Source organism: Sorex fumeus, unplaced genomic scaffold (assembly GCF_029834395.1).
Source record: "Sorex fumeus unplaced genomic scaffold, SorFum_2.1 ptg000083l, whole genome shotgun sequence".
Lineage (NCBI taxonomy): Eukaryota > Metazoa > Chordata > Mammalia > Eulipotyphla > Soricidae > Sorex > Sorex fumeus.
In genome coordinates this window covers 11265000-11283531 of record NW_026606140.1, presented here as the reverse complement: position 1 = coordinate 11283531, position 18532 = coordinate 11265000, and positions in this window count along the sequence as shown.

Sequence of the window (18532 nt, the reverse complement as noted above, 5' to 3'; positions counted from 1 at the left end):
GCAGGCAAAGGAAGGAACGAGGGCCAGACTGGTTGGTTTTAGTTGCAGTTTATTCCAATCCTCTCTCCATCCACATCAGTCTCTCTTCTCTGCCTCTGCCTCCGCTTCTTCCTCCCCTATGCTACTTCATTCTCTTTCTCCATCCCCCTTTATCATCCTTCTCTGGAGTCTGGATTCTGATCCTTCTTTCTCTTCCTTCTGCTCCCCTTCTCCTTCCTTCTGACCCTCCAGCCCACTCTTCCAGTACAGTTAATCCCAAAGCATGAGGGGTTGGGGTAATCATTACACATAGGTGTGGTCACAATCAATAGGGGTAGAATTCTTTCCCTCTTTCCCTGGGGACATCCACTCCTAGGACAGATCCTCATTATCAGATCAATCCACCCTAGAGCGGATTCTCCTGGGTGTGTTTCTCCTCTCCTTGTCTAGCAAACATATAAGCATATATAATATAAATCATTTTGTATGGATACAGTAAGAAATATCTTAAACTTACAGAATTGCTCTCCTAGGGCCATCTCGATCTCGGACTGCAGTGCTCAGGCCAGATAGTCTTTCCTACCCCTAGCAGGATCCTAGTCTCGTCGTTACTTTCGGATCATGACAGCATTTGCCTATGATCAAACTCTTAACTTATAGTTAAGAATTGTGGCACTTTGGCCTGGCCCATTTCGATGCCAGGGTAGCTCACCGCTTGCCCTGGGTCCATTCAGTCCCTCGTCGGGACCCTACTTTTGGGGTGTTAGGAACTAAGGGCAACTGACGCTTAAGTCGAGAAAGCAGATGCCCGGGAGTGAATAATATTCAAAGCCAATCAAATCCTAAGTTACAAAGCATAATGTTAATGGTCTTCCTATATCTATACAAAAAGAGCATTGCTTTAAAGTAAACTGTTCATAAGGCATAAGGAGAGGAGAAAGGCAATATTTCACTCATACATATAAAATCATAGATTTCTGAGGAATCTGACCTTACAAATTAACAGAGTCTGATTAGGAGGAAAGCTGATTAATTGGTTGGGGAGGAGACCATAGGGAAGAATGTTTACAGATAAACACAATGGAATGGAAATGCCTCAGGAGCACTGTGATGGGTGTAACTAGATAAACCTAAGCTCCTTGTGGAAGAAGGACAAAGCAATGTCATCCTACACTCCACCTTCGATTCCTCCGCCCCTCTCGGAGAGCCTGGCAAGCTACTGAGAGTATCTCGCCTGCAAGGCAAAGCCTGGCAAGCTACCTATGACATATTGGATATGCCAAAAACAGTAACAAGTCTCACAATGTTACTGGGCCCGCTTGAGCAAATCAATGAACAACGGGAAGACAGTGACAGTGACAGTGACAGTCATGGTGTCAGTTTCACCCTTACAATGCAAACATCAGATTGGAGAGAATAAGACACTTGCCTTGCATGTGGCCATCTCCTGTTCAATTTCAAGTGCTGCATGTGCTCTCCTGAGCACTACCAGGAGTCACCCCTGAGCACAGAGCCAGTAACAGTCCCTGAGCACTGCTGGGGGTACCAAAAAAAATACCGAAGTGTAGAAATCAATGATTTCCAAGTTATTTTGTCAGCTGCTGTGCTACCAAGAACCCAGGGTATTTCCATCATTGCCCCAGCCATTCCTGACAGGTGGACGAGGTCTGGTTGGCACCAGTTTCAAGCTTATTAGATTATTTAATTTCAAGCTTATTAGGCAGAGAAGGCTGGTCTTCTCGCCCAATTCCTTCTATCAGCAAGCAAGAGCATTTCTCGAAGCTCTCTCTCAACAGATTTCTTCTTTGATTTCATTGACCAACTGGTTTATGTTCATCCTGAAGCATCTCTCTGCTGGCCCCAAGCCACGATGGGCTCAGATCAGTGCCAAGGAGGCTGGGAACATTGCTGTGGCCCAGTGAGGCTCCATTAGGAGAGAGGGAAACCACCACTGCAGTGAGGGCAATCTACAGAGCCAGGGTTCCTCTGGGCCCTCTCCAGACCCAGACCCACATGCAGAGTAGAGCAGGACTGCGAGCCCGGAACAAATGCCTTCCTCACTGGCTGTGAGGAAATTCAGTCTGCAATGAACCAAACCAAAAGAAGCATTTATTGGGCCAGTGGAGACCTCTAGGATAAGGGCTGCTTCCAGTTTGGCTCCTTCTCTTGGCAGGCAACTCCTTCTCTCCATTGCTTGTTACTCTTGTGCTGCCAGCCCTCCTGTCCCCTGTCCTCACTGGTCACAGGATGGCTAAATTCACTATGGTTGACCTCAGGGAGAATGGCCAAGAGTTTTCCCCCATAGCTTCTGCCGTATTTACAAATCGTTCTATTTGAATCAGCATGGGTCACTTAATCACATCTTCCCACGTAGACCAAGAAACCATTGCTTTGATTGGTCAGCTCTGGAGCCAATCACATAGACCCTGGGAAGTAGATATATATCGTAGCAGCACAAGGGTGAGGCTAAGAGGGAAGTTCCCTTGGATCATAGAACTGGATCCCGTCTGCTTGGGGAAGAGCTGAGGAGAGGCCTCCGAGTTGCTTTTCAAGAGTACCTCCAAAGCCCCAAATGACAGCAGAAGAGTTCAGGCTCATTTCCTGAGCATCTCCTCCCTGCATCCTGTTCTAGGAACCAAGGATGCAATGAGCCGTGTGCCAACCCTGCCCATCAAGGGCTCCCAAACCAGAAAAAGAAGCAGATAGTTCCAGGTATGCCTCGTCCTCTCTAGACCCTTACTGTGGGGACACACCGTGCCAAGGGCTTTATGTGTATTAATACATGGAGTCACCCTCTGCTCCTATGATTTGGTCCAGTTCTTATCTCTGACTAAGGGATTCCTTAAGGGGACTGAGGCTAGGAAAGGTGAAGTGCCCTGCCCCAAATCACACACCTGGTACATGAGGGCTGGCTGCCGGATCCAGGGTCTTTGCCATTAACTATTACACTCTCCGTCTTTCCCTGCACAGAGCATTTGGTGCGTGCCTGGAGTGAGTCTGTCTCATTTACGGAGAAAAGTAGAGCTACTATCTCAAAAGAGGGGAGGGGAGGGGTCATTGGGCTCTAGGGATAGCTTTTAGACTAGGGGCTCTACAGAGAAGGGGGGTGTCGAGAGGATTCTGAAAGCAAGTTACCCGAGGAAGACGGGGTTAGACTAACAAATTCTGTTTTTTGAGTCTGGTGATGTTCTCTGTGAAAGACCAAGAGGGAAACACAGCTGGTTGCTCCTTGTTCATAACAGTGACTTCCTTTGGGTTCAGGGCCAGAGAGTTAGCACTGAGGATAAGGTGATTACTGTGCACAGAGCTGACCTAGGTTTTATCCCTGGTGCTGCACAGGGTTCCTGAGTCTCGCTAGGAATCAGCACAGATCCAGGAGTAATCTCCGAGCACTGCTAGGTGTGGCCCCCAAACAAAGAGACCCCAGATTGCTCTAGGCTTGAGAGATGTCCACAGTAGTCAGACTTGAGTGAGCATGGAGGGAGATGAGGACGGTGTTTTCTTGGTTGCAAGCACACTTGCCTGCAAAAATCGCAGTCACCCTCAGTGAGCTTTATCTGGAGAGACACAGATACTCCCCAGAACTCTGAATTCCAAGGGTTTTTCCTGTCTCTGTCCTGTCCATTACTGTGTGGTCTGGGCTAAGTGTCCTGTTTGGTCCATCAAGTATTAAACAGGCTCAACAAAGTGGATGAATGAGTGCAAGGTCAGGGGTGGGAGTGTTTAGAAATAAGGACAAGGTTTCCCTCCCCAGAACCCGGCTCCTTTCAGCTCTCAGAGCTCCCCGTTTAAGGATCCCAAGGGGTCCTTTGCATGGAAATCGGTAACTTCGACCCTCCCAGAGTTTTCCAGTGAGCGACCAAGGAGACTTTTCCTGAGGCTGTTGTGAGGTTCTGCCTGTCTAGAACCCGGATCCCCCCGAAAAGTTTGCTCAGGAGCCCCCCACCCCCACCCCCTCTCCCCACTGCTGCCAGCCAGCCGCCTGCCACTGGTGATGTATGGAGATGACTTGATCTGACCTTGAAGGGAAGAAACAAATTAATGTGTCTCGAAATAAATTCCGGGAATCGGTGGCTGGCTTCTCTTCCTCCCCCGCCTCTTGGCATCTCACGAGCCGTGCATTATAATGTGGAAATCAATATCGTGTCTTTTGTGCGCCAAAGCAGGCAATGACAGGGCATGAGGGTGGGAGGGGACCCTCCCAACCAATGTCCTGGGCTGGGTCTTGTTGGAGGGGGAGGAAGACTAAAGGCCTGCTGAGGGTCCTGCTTTCCAGGTGAAGTGGGGGTGCTTTCTGAGTCACTCTGCCTGCAGGGGGGAGGGGTACATGGTGCATGAACTGTGTTCTAAGGCCACGGGGGGGGGGGGGTAGGGGGGTATGTGCGAAAGACCCAATTCAGGCTGTAGGAGAGTTCAGATTCGCTGTGAGAGATTCGGGTGTCATTGTGCGGGGCCAGGGCCTGGACCTCTAATCTGCAGGCACTTGGGATTGCTGTGGGGAGCAATGGATGCTGGGGTGGGGGTTCCTAGGGGTCCCCACCCCATTTGGGTGGGGTGGGAGTAATGACTGGAGACTTCTTAGGCCACTGTTTATGATGAGAGCCTTAAAAATGTCTATTTGCTGTGGGCTCTCGTCAACACATTTCTCTCCACCCTACTATTGAACATGAACCCTCTGTGCCCCCAGAACTGGTTACCTCCAGCATCCAGGAAATGGGAAGGAGCAGAGCCCACTTCAAGCAGGTAGATGGGGTCCAGCCCTGGGAGTTAGACCAGGGAGCAGGGGACACGGGGAACAAGGGGCAGCATTTCCGACAGACATGACATCAGTGTCTATTTCAAAATCAGGAAGTGCTGGGGCCAGAGAGATAGTACAGAGGTTAAGGTACTTGCCTTGCATGAGGCTGATGTGGGTTCAGTCCTTGGCACCATATACAGTCCCCCCAAGTACTGCCAGGAGTCATTCCTGAGCACCGAGCCAGGAGAAAGCCCTGAGCACAGCTGGGTGAGGACCCCCCTCCACCCCTGCCAAACTACAACTACAATAAAACATGGACCCCTCACCTCCTAATCAGGAGCATATATATCTCATCAGTAAAATGGAAATAATCAGGCACACCCTGAGAAGCCTCTAGAGAAGAGCCGGGAGGATGAGCTGAAGTGTTTCTGAATTAGGGGGGAGGGTGGGAGAACGAAGATGTGGACGGGAGGTGACCAAGACAAAGGTGTGGGCTCTCAGGCACTTCGGTGGGGTGGAGGAGATGCAGTGAATGCACACCAGTACCTTAAACTTGGATTTTAAAAATGCAAATAAAATAAAAGGAGCTTTTAGACTTGGCTTGTCTAGTGCTTCATTATTATTATTAATACTTTTTTCAGTTTCCCCCAAAAAACAAAATAAAAAAAGTGACGAGGCTGGAGCAATAGCACAGCGGGTAGGGAGTTTGCCTTGTACGCAGCCGATCCAGGTTCGATACCCAGCATCCCATATGGTCCCCCGAGCACCGCCAGGAGTGATTCCTGAGTGCATGAACCAGGAGTAACTCCTGTGCATCGCCGGGTGTGACCCAAAAACCAAAAAACATTTTTTTTCAGTTTCATATTAGATTTTATTTATTTTGGGGTCACGTCCAGTGGTACTCAGGGCTGATTCCTGGCTCTGCACTCAGGGATCACTCCTGGTGGGGCTCAGGAACTATATGGAATGTTGGGAATGGAACCTGGGCTGGCCCCATGCCAGGTAAACGTCCTACCTGCTGTATTATCACTCCAGCCCACACTATCATTTTGGGGTCACACCCAGCGGTACTCAGGGCTGACTCCTGGCTCTGCACTCAGGGGTCACTCCTGGTGGGGCTCGGGAAGTACATGTGGTGTCGAGGATTGAACCTAGGTTGGGCATGTGCAAGACAAATGCCCTACCCACTGTACTATCTCTCTGGCCCCTACATCATCCCTGAAGAGCCTAGGTAGAGAGACAGCAGGGTACAGCCAGCTTGCAAATGTTGCAGAGCTCACTGATCCTGGGACATTTTTTTCCTATTCCTGTTTGTGCACCCTCTGAGTTGTGGGACAGCTTGGCTTGTTCTCATTCTGACAGTGACAGCTGATGAATTCCACGGCAGACAGGATGACAGCGCTTGCCGCCAACGGCTGCACACACACACACGCACACGCACGCACATCCCGTCAGATCTCAGCCAGCACAAACATGGTTGTTGGAGGACAAAGAATGTCTTTGTAGGAGTGACAGAAATTGAGAATCTCTGGGTGTGTCCCGGATTTCACAGTAGATCAGCGGGTCCCCAAGTGAGTTCCACAGCAAGAGAAGGGCGTGGGGAGGATCCTGAAAACAAGTCATCCGGAAAGCTAGGTTAGACAAACAAATCCTTTTTCAGTTCATGGTGAATTACCAGGAGGAAAACCCATTTGGAAGCTCCTGATCTATTGCAGATAGTGATTGAAAATCAGGGCCGGAGAGATAGACACTGCATGAGGCATTTGCCTTGCATATGGTCAGCCTGGATTCAGTCCCCAGCACCCTGCATGTCCCTTCAAGCATCGCCAGAAGTGACTGATCCTTGAGCACAGAGATAGGAGTAAGCCCTAAGCAAAGCAAGGTGTGGTCCAAGAAACAAAAATGAAATAAAATGATAAAATACGTCATCATAGTCTCTAGGCTCAGGCATTTAGTGGAGGCTTGGCTGAGTGCCTGTGGTTGGGGGTGTCTACAAAGAGGTTGAGTCAAGGTTTCAGCAGCCATGTGAAGGCTTGGCAGGGGTTAGAGCATCTGATTGAAGCCATTCAAATTGTTGCTGGATTGGGTTGTTGGCTGAGCTTCCAACCTCAGTTCCGGTCAGTGGAGAGTTTCTCTGAGAGTTTTTCCACGGGGCCACTCACACACCCTCCTCACAGGGGTGGCTCCCCAAGAGCAAGTGACGTAAAGACGGCATGAGCAGTAGCCCAATGTGCCTCTGTCATCTGTTCTGAAACACGACTGGGCTTCCCTTCCACTACATACCAGAAGACAGCACCTTTGGAAGGGAACTAGAGTGTGGAATTAGTGGCAACCTGGGAGAGGGATCTGGGCTTTAATAATGCACACCAGGTCTCCCTTTGGGACAGAGGTGGGGGATGGACACTCCTGAGAGGGTCAACATCACGATCTCAGATCTTCTGAGGAAAGTGGCTTCAGCAGCCCCCAGGCAGGTCTGCAATGTCACTAAAGCAAGAAACAGGAGATGTGGGAAGTGGGTAGACACTGACAGGCTGTGGCACTGATATAGGTCATTGGGAAGGACACAATGTCCAGCAGGAGCTATTGGTGCCTCGGTACAATGGAAGCAAGCCTGTGTCTCCTAAAGGTTTTTTTTTTTGTCCTAGAAACAATACAAGGGGGAAACCAGCCTCAAACCATCAATATATGGGGGCTGTCCCATTTAAGGCCCTTTGGGACAGCCCCCATATATTGATGGTTTGAGGCTGGTTTCCCCCTTGTATTTTTTCTAGGACAAAAAAAAAACCTCTTTAGGAGACACAGGCTTGCTTCCATTGTACCGAGGCACCATAAATCTGACTTTATATTTGAGCTCTTTATTTTATTTTATTTGGATTTTGGGTTCATACCTGGCAATGTCCAGGGGTTATTCCTGGCTCTGTACTCAGTCAGGAATTATTCCTGATGGTGCTCAGGGGAACCATATGGAATGCCGGGGATTGAACCTGGTTCAGCTGCATGCAGAGCAAATGTCCTCCCCACTGTACTATTTTATTTCTCTGGCCCCATATTGGTGCTGTTTTAAAGCATTATATATTATGGAGTACATATTTAGGCAGGGCTGGAGCGATAGCGCAGTGGGTAGGGCGTTTGTCTTGCGAATGGCCAACATGGCCGACCCGAGTTCGATTCCTCCGCCCCTCTCGGAGAGCCCGGCAAGCTACCGAGAGTATCTCGCCCGCATGGCAAAGCCTGGCAAGCTCCCCATGGCGTATTGGATATGCCAAACACAGTAACAAGTCTCACAATGTTACTGGGCCCGCTCGAGCAAAATCAATGAACAACAGGAGGACCGTGACCATGATATTTAGGCAGTATAGGCCTATCCTCCCTTCCTTCTCACCAAGCGCAGGAGGTGGGTGTTATCACCCCAGTTGCAGAAAATGGACAATCCAAGAAGGAAATCCACCTGTTCAAGGTCACCTGGAAATTAGGTAGCAGAGACAGGATCGGAACGCAAGAAAGCTCAAGCTCTTACCCTATGCACACTCATTCTTGCAAAGACTCCATCTGTCCATGGTACCTGGAAGCAGAAGAAGCCGGTAAGATTCAGACCAGGTTTTCTCTGCCTGGTTACCAGGCCCCCAAGCAAATAGTAGCAGCATTGCTCATGAGCTCATCCACCCCACCCAAGTCCTAATCTGGGCTCATGACCTGGGAATTCGTCTCCCAGACAACCCAAGTGATGTAACAAACAGAGAGGGGGCTGCCAAGTTGGAGGAGAGCTGCCTCGGCAGGACTCGCAATGCAAGCTCAGGGTGGAGGGCTGGGGTCCATGCTCTGCCCGAGCCCCACCTATCAATAGTCAGTAAGCACCATGTGCCCATGGGCCAGTAGAATTTGACACCCAGTCCTGGCGGAGTCATGGGAACTGGGAGCAAAAGGAGGCTGAAGGGTGTTGCCTGCAGCGAGCACGAAACACCCACTTTACGACTTCATATACTGGGACAGTTTGGAGAAGCAAGGTTCTTGTGAGTTCCTGGTTCTACCTGCAAAGCGTTGGGAAACCCTTAGCTCCCAGTGAACTTCAGCCCCTCCTAGGGTTCCCACCTTGATCTGAATCTGTGTTACTACATAGTCTATTGTCTACCCTTGTGCCCACCGTCAGTTGCTTACTTTTTGTTTTTAAATTGTGACCAAACATATTAACAGTTGGCCAAAATCTTTTCTGCAAGTGCACAATTCGGCAGCAAGAATTAGACTCCCAGGGCTGGAGCCATAGTCCAGTGGGGAGGGTGTTTGCCTTGCACGAGGCCGACTTGGCTTTAATCCCCAGCATCCCATGTGGTCAGCCAAGCACCACCAGGAGTAATTCCTGAGTGCAGAGTCAGGAGTAACTTCTGCGAATCGCTGGATGTCACCCAAAAAAGAAAAAGAAAAAGAAAAAGAAAGAATTACACTCTCGATTCTGTTCATCCTCCAATCTTCCTCATTGATTGCAAGCAGACTCTGCAGAATTAAGCAACCACACCACCTGTTCCTTCCTCTTCCCAGCCCTGGAACCCTCCCGATGAATTTGTCTACTCTGGGCATTTCCTGTGGAGTGTGTCCTTTGGTGAATGGCTTCTTTCACTTAACACAATGGCTTTAAGGTGGATTCAGTTATAGTAGAATGTCAATCCTTTTTGCAGCCACACAATATCCCATTGTAAGCAGGACTTGGCCCCCTTTTGTCTACCTGATCATGTGCAGATGGACACACACCTGGCAGTCACTTCTACCACACCAGCCAGAGTGACCTCGGGAAAATACTGCTCAGGCCACAGCATCACTTGACCCCAACCTTCCCACAGATCCTCAGTTTATTCACAGTACTCTCCCACTAGGCAGATAGTCCAGTGGTTAAGGTCTTGACCTGTGTGAGGCCACCCTGGCTGGATTCCTGGAAAGATCCTGAACACCCCCATCTGGTCCTCGGGAGCCACACCAGGAGTCATCCCTGCATGTAGAGCCAGGAGTAAGCCCTGAGCATCACAGCCCTGAAAGAGTTCCCTCCCCTCAGGTACTCTGCAGTACCGTGCTCCTCTAGCCAGCCCTCATTCTTTCTTTCCACTCTGCTCCTGACTGTTCCCCAAGGGTCTTTGCATATGCTGTTCCTTCTTCCTGCAGTGTTCATACTCTCAGATAATACCTCAGCCCTTTCAGGTTACCTTTTCAGTTGACCTTATCCTGAATGCCCTCTTGAAAGTTGCACCCTGCCTTACCCACCTCTGTAATTCCTGATTTCTGGTCATGATGGATTTTTTTCAAAGGACTTTTCACTTTCCAACTTGCATAAATGATCGATAGTTTCCATTTCCTCTATATCTACCCCTCAGAAGCTCTACGAGGTCAAGGATTTATATCTAAATGTGGGAAGTACTTGTAAGCGTTGCTGCAATTCAACAAGGTCTTAGCAAATATGTGCTCGATGAGTGAACATGAACGTGAACAAGTTGCTGAACTTCTCTGGGCCTCAGTTTTCCTGACTGTGAGGTATTTATGATATGTCCCTGGGGTGGGGAGTCACATTGGGACTGTTGACTCCGTATCAATCATGAAACACTGGGTTTCAGAGACACCATCAAGGTCAGATGCTTCCTGAGACTCAACTCACTGTGTGCCCCCTTCACAGACAAGAGAGCTGAGACCTCCAGAGGAGGAACTTGGCTCAGTTTCAGATCACGCAAATACTGGGGCAAGAATGGACAGAGGTCGGGGCTGGAGCAATAGTACAGCAGGTAGGGAGTTTGCCTTGCACATGGCCGACTCAGGTACGATTCCCAGCATCCCATTTGGCCCCTGAAGCATCTCCAGGAGTAATTCCTGAGTGAGCCAGGAGTAACCCCTGAACATCACTGGGTGTGACCCAAAAAATCAAGAAGAAAAAAAGAATGGGCAGAGGTTAGAGCTGCACCCCAGCTATGTGAGTGGGGGGACTTCCCAATAGTGCTCAGGGGGCCCAGGGGCCTCACCAGCAATTCTTTGTCAGTCTGCTCAGTGGTTGAACGCAAAGGCCAGAGGATGCGGTGCTGATCCAGTCTGACGGTGTCAAGGGTTACCTGGGACCACTCAAATAGTGCTCAGTGCTGTACCTGGTGATGTATCGAGAACTGAGCTCGTCCAGCATCTGCTGGTCATGCTGGCTAAAAATGCTGCCTTGGCGCCCAGCCCCCAGCTACCTGACGTTTTCAATAAGCTGCTCCCAGCTTTGCTGGTTCACAACATAAGAGAATGCACCCTCTTCTCCAGGGACCGGCTCTGAATCCCTGAGGAATAAGAATGAGGCTCAAGATGTGAATCCCAGCTGCCTTTTATTTATTTTATATTGAAACACTCTTTATGGATTGAGGGTCTGCAATTGACAATATTGTGAATTACGGATGCCTGTGCACATAATTCCAACTCCTGTGTACCCACCGTCCTTCCCCGGGGGATGCCAATGTCCTCCTTTGATTACACACATCCTACTCACACAGGGTCCCTTCAGTCCTGAGCAAGTTCCAGTGCTCACTGCGGCTTTATGCTTGAGGCAGACAACTAATTCACAGCGTGGGCAATTGTCTGAGCCCAGGGTGCTTAGCTTTTCCAGCAGGATCTTGAAAGAGTCTCCCATCACCCAGAGGTGTTTTATCTACAGCCACACACGCCCACCTCCCTTCAGGGACCGTCTACGGGAACCTCCCCACCCGCTGCGGCCCTGAGAGCATGTGGGTAGGTGTACAGGCAAACTCACCACTTGCTAAAGAACCCAGCCGCCCCCAACCCCCAGTCAGCGCCGGCAGCCGGAATGAAGCAGCAAGGCAAAGAGGCGTCGGTTGGAGCTGGGATGGGGATCCCACGGGTCTGCGTTGCCAACGAAGACAAATGAAGGAACCACTCGGCAAACCAGGGCACTTGCACCCCAGAGCAGAACTGTCGCCGGTAAATAAATCATCAGCGCTCTGCGCCGGACGTGCCAATTTCAGCGGCAGAAGATGAGCGCATTCATCTGGCTGCTGACTCTGGGCTGTCTCCAGGCGCAGCGGGGGCGAGGGGGCGCGGGAAATGTTCCCCGCATGTGAGCTGCCCCAGGGCTGCTTCCTGGTCTGCGGGGGCGGAGGGAGAGTGGGCTGGGGTGGGGCGGGGTGCAGGGAGTCTCACAGCAGAATCCTTCTCTTTTCCGCTCATCCCCAGAGGCAGGATGGCCCCACGAACTGCAGTGTGGCCCCACAAACTGCATTGCACTGTCACTGCACTGTCCTCCCGTTGTTCATCGTTTGCTCGAGTGGGTCCAGTAACGTCTCCATTGTGAGACCTGTTGTTACTGTGTTTTGGCATATCGAATAAACGTCACACTAGCTTGCCAGGCTTTGCCGTGTGGGCAAGATACTCTGGATAGCTTGCGGGGCTCTCAGAGAGGAGCGGAGCAATCAAACTCGGGTTGGCTGGGTGGGCCACGTGCAAGGCAAACAGCCCGACCCACTGTGCTATCGCTCCAGCCCCCCAAACAACCAACAACAACAACAAAAAAAAACATTTCTTGGGGCTGGAGCGATAGCACAGCGGGTAGGGCCTTTGCCTTGCACATAGTCGACCTGGGTTCAATTCCCAGCATCCCATATGGTTCCCCGAGCATTGCCAGGAATAGTTTCTGAGTGCATAAACCAAGGGTAATCCCTGTGCATTTGGTGTGACCCCCAAATCCTATTTTGGGTGTGAGGCTGGGAATGGATCCCAGAACCTTCCATATGCCAGCCACGGTCCCGTTCTGCAGAGGCACCCCCACCCCATTGTCAGAGATCCGACACCCTGAATATGTTCTGACTCTCACCTACTTGGGAATAATTTAACCACCATCAGGAATAAATTAAGGGAATAAATTAACCACCATCAGGAATCTGCAGTGAGGGAAACAGGGGGAAGTCATCATTAATAGGGCTGTGATCAATGAAAGGAATCAGGTGCCATGATACACATGCAATAGAATCCCATTAAAAAATTGTTTAACAGCCCAAGCCCCAGGGGGTAAATATTCTCACTATTCACAATGCCTTTTTGCAATAGGACAAGGAAGATTTATTGGTGATTTTTATCTTATTGTTGTAGCTCATATGTGTTTTCTAATTTATCAGCAAGGTTTCTGTGGTGTTTGCCATACTTGGAAAATAAAGGAGAGAATAAAAAGTTTAATTTTTTTCCCACCCACCTGAAAAAGAATGAAATGAATTCTTAGGGAAACTTCCATGAAGTGGCTGCAAGGAACCAATCAGAACAACTACCTCCACAGACAGCATTGTTCTCTCATGTTGCTTTCTGCCTGTTTTTTCCTCCCCTTTTCTTTCTTTTTTTTAATGTTCCAGGGAATATAATATCGCTGATCTGACTCTAAGCAATCACATGACGGTGGAACAAATAAATAGACAGGTAAATCATCAGAATTTCCATTATTTTCTTTTCTCCACGGCACACAGAGAGGAAAAGGGGCCTGTCTGCGTGACTCATGATTTCCTGCTCTGCTCTGCTGGTGCCTTTTAATATCCAAGGAGTGAAGGCATCACATTCCCTAGTAGCCCCAGGGTTCCTTCCCTCCAAAGGCCCAGCCATTCAGTTTCTCCTAGCAGAAGAAACTCCCCCAAACACACTCACACTCACACACACCTGGACCAAGGAAGGTCATCCTGGGAACCATAAGAGCTAAAACTCTTGAGTGTGACTCTTGAGGGCGTAGTCTACTCAGCCTGTGTGCAAACCCCATCGGGGCTCTCATTCCTCCTCTGCCTAGGGCTAGCTAGATGATCCTGGGTAAGTCACTTGACCTATCTGAGCCTTGGTGTCTTCATCAACAAAAGGAGGCAGGGCTTCAGGTAGCTTTGCCTGGCATGCAGTCTCTGGCATCATGAATGCCCCCCTAAGCACCGCCAGGATTGACTGCTGAGCAGAGCCAAAAGTAAGCTCCCTAAGCAATACTGGGTATGCCTCTTCCTCCCCATCCCAGTACATAAATGAACAAACACAAATTAATAAGGAGAGGGGCAGTTTTTAATGATAATCTCTTGGGTTGATCCCAGCAAATAATATTTGCAGCATCCTTTTTTTAAAATTTTCTTTTGGGGTCACACCCAGCGATGCACAAGAATTACTCCTGGCTCATGCACTCGGGAATTACTCCTGGCGGTGCTCAGGGGACCATATGGGATGCTGGGAATTGAACCCGGGCCAACTGCCCTACCTGCTTTGCTATCACCCTAGCCCCTTTGCAGCATCCTTGACCTTAGGTCACAGTAAATCTGAGCTCCCTTCTCTCCTTCTCTCTCCTTTTGTCTTTTCCTCTTATGAAAGGGATCAAAGGGTCAAGAAGTGTTTAGGGATAAACCAGTGTTTTCTTATTCTCAGATGATACAAATGCACCTCCTGGGCTTTCAGTGGGACCTGCTAACTGCGGGGTCCCCATAGATTTCAGTTGCCCAGCTCCAGACTCAAGCAAGAAAGAACCCTTGATCTGGCCCAAAACCAGAGTACCCATGCTCCCATTTGCTAAGTTTGCCAAAAATTGTTTTGAAGGCTAGCTTTCTGAAATATTTTCCATGCATATGAATATGCTCTTCTTAATAAATTAATCTTGAATATATTCCATGAATATATTCTTCTCAGAGGTATTTTAAGCGCAATCTGTCTAAAGCTAAAAATCAGGGGAGCTGTTTAGCTTTCTTATGACTATCACCTAATGAAGAATATATTCTTGAATCTCTTAAACCATGTCTTGAATGTAATTAAAATGTCCTGAATACATTTTTGAATAAGAGCATTCAAGAAGTATAAATTCATTAACCATTATCCCTGAGCATATTCTTAAGAGCACCTGTATCATAATGGAGCCATTGATTATATTCAAGAGGAGAATGTTCAGATCAATTAATGATATTTGATACAAATTTTTCTTAAATAAGGCTTTCAATTGCGAAATTGAAAATTTGGACTAATTTGGTCATCAGTAACTTGATAATTCAGAGAGCTACATATCCTGGAATTGATGTTTGGGTGATTGGCCTAATTCCCTGTGAGACTGCTAGAGAAGAATCCAGAGAACCCTCCACGAAGCCCAAAGGAAGCGCCCCAAGATTCAGCTCCAACTTTGGCCAGAGCTTATCTGACTGACCCTTTAGCTCTATCCCAGTCCTCTGGGGTACCCCCATCTTTAATGAAACCTGAGGGCAGCCCCCATTTGTAGAGGAAATGTAGTTAAAGGACAAAGCACCAAAACTTATACTTGAAACTGTGGTGTCAGTCTCTATTCTACCACTGGCCCACTGGATGAGTTGAGGCAGCTGACATAACCTTGTTGAGCTTGAACTTTGCTTCCTGTAATGAGTTAAGATAGTTCCAACATTAAAGAATATTCCATGGGATAATCATATAAAGTGCCGAGTTAATATCTGGTGCTCAGTATGAAATATATATAGGTTTTTTTAATTGTACAGTTTATCTGAAAATTTTATTTCTGGTTGTGGGCAAGAATTTTCATGTTTCTGTCTCCTAGGTTCCTCATGGGTAAAATACAAAATGGTAGAGCAAGATTAGATCTCTGGTTCTCAAAGGCAGGCCCACAAACACCGGAAATCCTCCCTGCCCACAACGCTTTCCAGCGCTCCTCAAGATCAAAACTATTTTTCATAAAACTACTAAAATTTTATTTGCTTTTTTCCACTTTAATGCTCTCGTGTGTGTGAAGAATTTCTCAGAGTCTACATGATCTCTGATTTCACAATAGACACGGGAGCAGCTGCAAGAATTCTGCCAACTTCTATTGTCAGATATTAAAGAGCTTTGCCAAAAACATAAAGTAGTGTTCACTTTTTTTTGAGAGAGAGAAATTGTATAGCTATTTCACAAAAATATGCCCACATTTTATAGACCTATTACTGTTTTTAAATGGATCTGAAGAATGGATTTTAAAAGTTTATTCATTTTCCCTTTTCTGTTCTTATAAATTTTATTTGTTGTATAATTTTATCCATTTTAATATCTAGTATGGTCAATAATGGTATTTATATAGAATCACATAAGCACACTCTTTGGATTCTTAGTAATGTTTTTTGTTTTTGTTTTTTATTTTAGGCCACCCCTGGCGGTGTTCAGGTCTTAGTCCTTGCTTAGTACTCAGGGAACACTCCTGGCACTTCTTGGGGGGAACTCTATGGAGGCTCAGGGGATCAAACATGGGTTGGTAAACCATATTGTCTCTCCAACCCCCAACCCCTCAATTATTTTTAAGAGTATATAGGAGTCCAGAGACAAATGTGTTTGAGACCTACTTCAAAATACGCAAGAGTCCAGGTTGTTTTGTGTCGGGTGACCAATAATTATTTATTAATCTTCAGTCATTTGTCTAATTGCTTGTATACCCATTCATCCATTTATTTGTATTTCTTGGTCTATTCATCCATTCACTCATTCTATCTAGTTATCGAATGAGTACTTCCTCTGTGCAAGCAATCGACTGGACACTGGGCACATAATGAGAACAAGACATGGTTTATGGATGGGAATGGCTCAACATGAATGGCCACTGATACACAGATCACATGAGGAGCCTTCTGAAACCAGGGAGGGGAATTTAGGGTGGGCAGGAAGCTAGAAGGGGAAGATACCCCAAGTGCTGAGCCAAGGGAAAACAAAGCAAGGGAAACTCAATTTGGTTTGCTAGAACATGCTCTCACAGAGAGACTTGGTGAAGAATAAAGGTGAGGTATAAGGAAGTTGAAGATCCAAAAGTCTCAGGTAGTGAGGCACGACACTGGTCTCTAGAGAAGAATCCAGGTGACACGGATGCCCCAACAGACACCTACAGCTCTCTATTCCCGCTTTTCAAATACGTGGCTTCTTCCAGCTGCTACATGTGAACTCGTTCTCATTGTCTTCATGGACCTGACTCTTCCCACCTCCAGTCCTCTGCTCCTTCAGCTTCTTCTCCATGCCCAAGGAAGCGAAGAATTGCATCAAAGTCCCTGTCGCTAGTCATCCATGATGTTCTCCTACTAGCTTCCTAGGACTACGCCAGTGTTAATCTCCTGTCTTCCTTCCAGAAGCCGACTCAGAGACTTTTGTACAATCACCACCATTATCACCATTGCCACCACCATCATCACCACCAGTGCCCTGGTAGCCATTATTTGGGTTCATAACTTTTTTTACACTGTCATTTCACATTTACTTTCTTTAATCCTCTCTATGTCCCTGAAGGAATTAGATTGTACTATGTGAAATAAACGTTTTTGAAGTCACCAAAATACTAGCAATTTCCTGGGAATCAACAAAAGTGACTTTTCAGTTCCCTCCTCTGACAGATGGAAAAAGTAAAGCATCAGAACAAGTATTTGTCGAGTCACATGGATGCATGGATAAGGACTCTTCGTAACAAGAGAACGGATGCATTGAGGTCCTGCTGTGTGCCAGGTATTTTGCAGATATTAATTCATCTAGGTTATAAGGCTTCACTCTAAGGGATTTTAAAGCAGAGTAATATGGCATGCTTGGGTGCCAATGTGTCCCAGATTCCATCCCACCAACATCCCCAGGAGGTAAGTGCTGCTGTTGGGCTGAAGAGAAGAAACCAAAGTGCAAAGAGAGAAGGGGGCTCCCCCAGATCATATGGGCCAGGTAAGTGCAGAAGTAAGATTTGAACCAAGCTTCATCCTTTTCTCTCCCTAGATCAGGTCATACAAAGAGAGGTGTCTCACTGTTGATGGATTTCTGGGAAACTCAGAGCTCTTGACCACCATGATGCTGTCTGAGGCAACTTGGGCTGCCATAACCAAATGCCATGGGCTAGGTAGATTAAAGGAGAATCTAGGGACTCCAAGAGACAGATCAACAAATGGAGAGCATGCTTTATGAGTAGGGGACCCTTGGGTTCCCCAGCCCCACAGGTTCCCTGAGCACCACTGGAAGGAGCCCCCAAGAAGGGAGCTAGGAGAAGGCCCTGAGCACTACCAGCTGTGGCCACCTTTCCAAAGCAAAAAAAAAAAAAATTATTAATTTGTCTCCCAGTTCTGGGGGCTGGGAAGTCCTAGGTTCAGGTGCTGTCAATGTGGGTCCTGGTGAGGTTCCTCTTCCTGGCTTGCAGGGACTGCCTTCTCATCCTGTCTTCATGTGCTTTTTCCTCTGAGTCGGCCAATGGAGAGAGTTTTTTTTTTTTGTTTTTTTGTTTTTTTTTTAAAAAACTTTTTAATTGAATCACTGTGAGATAGACCCTTACAAAGCTGTTCATGATTAGGTTTCAGTCATACCCATCCCTCCACCAGTGTACATTTCCCTGCACCAGTGTCCAGGTTCCCTCCCTCTCATCACCCCCAATCCCCCACCCTTTCCTCCCTACCCCCCTCTCTCCTTTTGGGCATTGTGGTTTGCAATACAGATACGGTCAGATAAGGTTATCAGAAATATCCCTTTACCTACTTTTTTTTTTTTTTTGCCTTTTGGGTCACACCTGGCAATGCACAGGGGTTCCTCCTGGCTCTGCGCTCAGGAATTACCCCTGGCGGTGCTCAAGGGACCATACGGGATGCTGGGAATCGAACCTGGATTGGCCGCATGCAAGGCAAACTCCCTACCCGCTGGCTATTGCTCCAGCCCCCCTTTACCTGCAGATCTTGTCCAGCATGATCATTCCCAGCTATTGGTGTTGTCATAGCAGTCTCTTCTCTATCTTACCTACCCTCAGCCCCATACACACTTGTGGTTAATTCCAACCATTGACCAGTCTGGAGAGAAAGATTTTGAAGACATTGATTGAACCAGATTATCTTATCTTACCCT